Below are 6,622 nucleotides of genomic sequence, written 5' to 3'. Positions count from 1 at the left end.
TGATGCCCCCTGCTGGTGACTTACTGTAGGAAAGCTCCGCCATGAGGAGAAGGTGCCTGAGGACAAAACATGCAGCTTTTCTTTTGTGTCAGGAAGTGACATTTGCTTGTGGGAGGAAGAGGTGGCGAGGCTGGCTTGTTTTATTACACGTTTCATGTGTAACAGCTAAGATTCTGAATTCCCTTAGACATGTTTTAAGAACTTTCATTATTTGATTTGATTATTGATAAAGCTATTTTATAGCTGTAAGGTCAATTTTGTAGGAAATTTTCCTGTCTGATTACCAGCATCCACACATCAACCCCTGAAAAGACTTCCATTCCTTGAATCAAACACCCAGAGGACATCTGAGAAAAGACTTTCAAAGACATTAAATGAACAGTTTTGTTTTGTTGATTTTTATTCCCTTCTGCTGTTATGTACATCATTTGTAATATGTATTCTCTACAGAGGCCCTCCCTCTGCAGGCCAGTGTCAAAGCGCCGGTTCATGAAGGACCGCCCCTCTGGACAAAATATCCTCTTTCTCCTTTTTCTATATAGCTATTAACATATTGTTTGTTAGCATAGGGTATTATATTGTATTATTTTTGAATGTTTAATCAAGGAAACACCCCGGATTTCTTGAAGAAACAAAGGGGGGACTTTAACAATTGGAATGATGCCACTTGCTGGAGACTTACTGTAGGAAAGCTCCGCAGTGAGGAGAAGGCACCTGAGGGCAAGACATGCAGCTTTTCTTTGGCATCAGGAAGTGACCTTTGCTTGTGGGAGGAAGAGGGAGAAAGGCTGGTTCTCTCACTCGCTTTCGCCAGGACTCTCAGGGAGAGCAGAGCAAGAGAACTAGCTCCCCGAGATAGATAGCTGAATCTAGGCCTCTTTCTCTCTCTCTTCACCAAATTCTTATTCTCCTTAATAAATGCTTAAAAGTCTAACTCTTGCTAAAGCTTCTAATTTATTGGTGAATACTCACTAGATTTTAGATAGTATAGCTAGAATTTTAGCCCCTCACAGTCATATTATCCAACCTGATAGGAGTAGGGTGGTACCCCAGAGTTGTTTTAACTTCCATTTCTCTAATCAAGAGTGATTTAGGGGCAACTAGGTGGCATACTGGATAGAGCACTGGCCCTGGATTCAGGAGTACCTGAGTTCAAATCTGGCCTCAGACACTTGACACTTACTAGCTGTGTGCCCCTGAGCAACTCACCTAACCCCCACTGCCCTGCAAAAAACCAAAACCAAACAAAACAAATGAAAAACAACAAAAGAGTGGTTTAGAACATTTTTTCATATGGCAATAGATAGCTCTGATTTCTTCATCAGAAAACTTCCTGTTCATATCCTTTGACCATTGCTCAGTTGGGGAATGACTTGGGTCCTTATGAATGTGATTTAGTTCTCTATATTCTGGAAATGAGGCCTTTATCAGAAATACTGGCTACAAAAATTGTTTCCCAGCTTTCTGCCTCCCTTCTAATTTTGAATGCATTGCTTCTGTTCATACAAAAGCCTTTTAATTTAATGTAATCAAAATCACCCATTTTCCATTTCATAATATTCTCTATCTCTTGTTGTGTCATAAACTGTTCTCTTTTCCATAAATCTGAGAGGTAACTATTCCTTCCTCTCCTACTTTACCTTTGGTATCACCTTTTATGTCTAAACCATTTACCCATTTTGACCTTATTTTAATATAAGGCCTAAGATGTTGGTCTATGCCTAGTTTCTGCCCTACTATCTTCCAGTTTTCTCAGCAGTTTTTGTCAAATGCTGAATTCTTATCCCAGAAGCTGGAGTCTTTGGGTTTATCAAACAGTACCTTGATAAAGTCCTTTACTACTATACCTCCTGTGCCTAACCTATTCCATTGATCCACCACTCTATTTCTTAGCCAGTACCAAATAGTTTTGATGACTGCCACTTTAGATTGAAGCTTCAGATTTGGTCCAGCTAGCCCACCTTCCTGTGCATTTTTTTTTATTTGATTTGCGTGAAAAGTGTTTTGCAGGGGCAGCTAGGTGGCACAGTGGATAGAGCACCAGCCCTGGAGTCAGGTGGACCTGAGTTCAAATCCGGCCTCAGACACCTAACACTTACTAGCTGTGTGACCTTGGGCAAGTCACTTAACCCCAATTGCCTCACTTAAAAAAAAAACTGTTTCGCAATTGTGTTCATAGAGTTCCTGAGTTTGTCTTGCTACGTAGACTCCCAAGTATTTTATATTGTCCACCATTATTTTAAATGGAATTTCTTTCTTTCTCTTGCTGCCGGACGTTGGTGGGCATGTATAGAAATCTGGTGATTTATGTTGATTTTGTTAATATCCTGAATCTTTGCTAAAGTTGTTAATTATTTCAAGTAATTTTTTAGTTGATTCTCTAGGATTCTCTAAGTATATCATCATATCATCTGCAAAGAGTGATAGGTTTATTTCCTCCTTGCCTATTCTAATTCCTTTGATTCCTTCTTCTTCTCTTATTGCTGAAGCTAACCTTTCCAATTGTGAGGGCCAAAATTGGATACACGGAACATTATTTGGGTGACTCGCCTTAATATTGGGGTACCGGAAATATGAGGGACACTTTTAGGTTTAATCTCCCCTTTGAACTTTCCTTTTTATATATTGCTCCCAGGCCAATAAGAAAAGGAGCCTCTGAGCTTTAGTTCATAAAGGATCAGGTTTTATTACTTGGGAATCAATTAAACCACAAAGGTGAAACCAATTAAGGAAATAAGGAAGTAGAAAGACAGATAGATAGTCTTAAATCTAAACCTAGCCTATGTAATCCCAGAGTGTTCCCAATTAAGCTAGTTCAAAGGAATTTAGGGTTAAACTCACCAAGCCCAGTCAGTTTAGAGTTGCTCCTTAGAAACACAGTCACCCCAAACAGAGCAAAACACATGCCTCCGCCAGGTCCAGGACGCCTCCAGAATCATCTGCCAGGCTGAAAGAACAAGAACTCTTTAAACAGGCCCCGCCTATTGGAAGTTGCCTCCCTTCCTGCAGAGTTCCGTTTTTTCCTCCCCCAAAAGGGGAGGTCTGGCATTCCATTTTTCTTCCCCCAAAAGGGGAAGTCCTTCTCAGTAGCATATGTAATCTCAGGGTGGGCCAGGGGTGGCCCCTCCCAAATGATTCAGCTAAAACTTTTGATATTAATCTCTACCACAAATAATTTTTACCACATAGTACAATATTAAATAAGAGAGGTGATAATGGACAACCCTGTTTCACCCTAGATGTTATTGGGAAGGCCTCTAACTTATTTCTATTACATATAATGCTTTCTGATGGTTTTAGGTAGATACTGCTTACTATTTTAAGGAAAGCTCCACCTATTCCTATGTTCTCTAGTGTTTTTATTCGGAATGGGTGCTGTATTTTGTCAAAAGCTTTCTCTGCATCTTTTGAGATAATCACGTGATTTTGGTTAGTTTTCTTATTGGTGTGGTTGATTATGTTGATAGTTTTCCTAATGTTGAACCAGCCCTGCATTCTTGGTATAAATCCCCTGTGTTTGTGTGTGTCTGTGTGTGTATATTAAATATATGTCCAGCCTGAAGTCCCATTATTCTCATTAATCCTGTATATAATAGCAGTTATTTATATATTTATTTTTTAAAGTTAATATATTTACTTATTTTGTAGAATAAATAAAACAGGACATCAATGTTTAAATAAAGAAATCAGTGGTGCTTTGGTAATTAATCTCAGAAACACTAGAAAGAAGTTGCTGGCTTTTAAATTCTGTGGTCCAAGACTGCCTAAGCTATTTGCCTTTTATTTAAAAAAAAATAAGCTTTCCATTTAAAAACTTTTATTTTCTCTTCCTCCTCCCTACTCCATCACCCACACATTAACAAAAGAAAACGCTTATGATAAACATACTTATTCAAACAAAATCATCTTCATCATCAATCTTGTAGAATCATGATCCACTCTTTTGCTGATAATGTTCTCAAGTGTTTCAAAATTGTTCATTTTCATAATGTTATGGTATAAATTGTTTTGCTGGCTCTGCTCATTTCACTCTACATTAGAGTTCATACAAGCCTTCCCAGGTTTCTCTGAAACCATCCATGTCATAACTTCTTATAACACAGTCAGATTCCGTTCCATTCATCGTTCAGCCATTCTCCAAATGATGGCCACCCCTTCAGTCTCTAGATCTTTATTACCACAAAAAGAGCAGCTATACAATTTTTTCTACCTATAAATCCCATTCCCCTTTCAACCTTTTAAAAAGACTGACTTATCATTAGTCTTGACTATTGTGCCTGAAATCTGTGACAGATCTCCTTTGACACGGAAACTGTTGAAAGATGTTTTCCTTCCAAATTCCTTATCAATGAAAGTAACAGAATTAGGAAGGAACAGAGTACTGACTTTAATACAGCAGTTGGGATTAGTGTTGAAATTGTAGGTATTGCATACTTTCTGAAAAGAGTTGGAAATTGGAGTCAATTAAAAACTCCAGAGTGTGTGTAGCACCCACAGAAAACCAATGGTATTTTAAGCTTCATTAACAGAAATGTATTGCTCCTAATGAATGAGGTGAAGGCCCTAGCATATCTTGCCTTGGTTAGACAACATCTAGAGTATATTGGAATATTTGCTCTTGGAAGGGGTGACATTTCCACCATGAGAAGTCTTCAAGCAGAACCCAGTTGACTCAAAGAATGAGATGAGAGAAAATAATGGGTTTTGGGGCTCCCAGAGGCCCCCACTGGAGGGCCTAACTCTGGAGTCTTGCCTGATCTCTTTCAGAGCCAGCCCAGAGTCAGTAAAGTTGGACCTAAGACACTGAATACAGACAATAGAGATTAAAACTACACCTACCTGAAAGCTTTTCCCTCCAGAGGGTCTGTCCTCTGGACTTTGACCACCCTCAAGTCCAGTAGACCAATAGATGTGAATGATGCTAGCCAAATAGCTTGAAGCAGTGTGTAAGGGCTGCCTCTCCCCTGGACAGCAGAGAACTTACTCACTTACTCTCTCTTGGCCTGGGATGCTGGAAGAAGCAGCCAGGCCTCTCTCCTTCTCTCCCTCCCTCCCCCCCCCCTCTCTCCTCTCTCCTCTCTCCTCTCTCCTCTCTCCTCTCTCCTCTCTCCTCTCTCCTCTCTCCTCTCTCCTCTCTCCTCTCTCCTCAGAGCTGCAGAACTTTCAGAGCCAGGTGCTCTCTCTTTACTAATATTTAATATGCTTTAACAAATGCTTAATGCCCAAAACTGATGCTAAAGGCTCAACTTCATAAGTAGCAATATATGAGAAACACCAGCTAAGTTCCCTAAAACTTGGGACAGAGATAGGCGCCCAGATATAATTTCAAAAGACACAGCTGGCAACCATAAAGGGCGTTGTAGACCCTGAAATCTTCTGATCTTTTCTTCAAGCAAGCTGGGGAAGAAATTCTATGATTGTATGTTTCACCTGTTTTCACTGATGTTTATGTGCCTATCTCTTTAAGACTCCAGGTGCATGTTCTGGCCTTTTTTTTTCTTCCCTAAGTACCTGCTTTCCTTTCTGGAACTTTAATCTGGTCAATTAGACAGAGATTAAAAAAATTTATTTGAGAGAATTTTAGGCTATAATTTTATAAGATCATGTTAGGGACTTGCTTAGGTGCATTTTAAATTTTTATTTCTTTTTTTGGTTTAGTAAGGCAACTTCTGAATTACAGTATGGGGGTTAAAAATGCCAAACCCTACTTGATTGTGGAGGAGTCTCCCTTAGAAAAGCCACTCATATCTTAGGATGAGGGTAAATTAGAAGTGAAACCAGAGCTGACCAAGAGAAAGCTTATCAAACTGTGTTTTAGGTGGCAAAAACCTTACTCTACCTTATTAGGAGTTCAGCCATTGTGGCCCATGTTCGGGTCATTTAATTTTCAAACACTGAGGGATCTGACACTAATCCTGACCTGTAAACACCCCAAACAGTGAAGGTCTTGGTCTGTCTGGAGCTGATGAACAGGCTTGGAATCCTCATCAGGGGCCAGCAAGCAGCTTCTATCCTCCCCTCCCCCACTCATGCCTCCTCAGCTGAGCCCTCCTCTGAGCAAGCTCTGACTCCCTCTGCATTCTTTTCCAATTCCAACACTCCACCTTTCTCCCCCAAATCTCCATGTGAACACCAGTCTTCTTGTTGGTCCCTGTCACATGACCACAGTCCCTGCTGCTCAGAAGGAGAAGCTGGAGGGCTCTTCTCTATCTCATTGATTTTCCAGGGTAGACAGAGTAGTAGTTACAAGGGGGAGAAGCAATCAGTTTTGCACAGGCCCCAAAGCCACCTCAGCATCTAAGTAATTGGAGGGGTTTTCTTTGTTGGTGTGGTTGTTGTTCCTTTGACTTTTTTTTTCTACAAAGAATGAGGGTTAAGTGACTTGCCCAGGGTGACACAGCTGGTGAAGTGTGCAGTGTCCTAAACCGCATTTGAACTCAGGTCTTCCTGAATCCAGGGCCAGTGCTTTATCCACTGCGCCCCCTAGCGGCCCGTTCGTTCCTTTGACTTCTAAAGAAGACTACCTCATTCCCAATGCTTTTAGCATGTGCAGACACAGCCTAATTGCCAGGTGATTGACTTGATGACAGCTGTGGACAAGGAAGAGCCATGGCTGGGACAG

This window comes from Dromiciops gliroides, chromosome 5 (genome assembly GCF_019393635.1).
Source record: "Dromiciops gliroides isolate mDroGli1 chromosome 5, mDroGli1.pri, whole genome shotgun sequence".
NCBI lineage: Eukaryota > Metazoa > Chordata > Mammalia > Microbiotheria > Microbiotheriidae > Dromiciops > Dromiciops gliroides.
The sequence above is the reverse complement of the archived record's forward strand: the minus strand, read 5'-3'. Positions refer to the sequence as shown.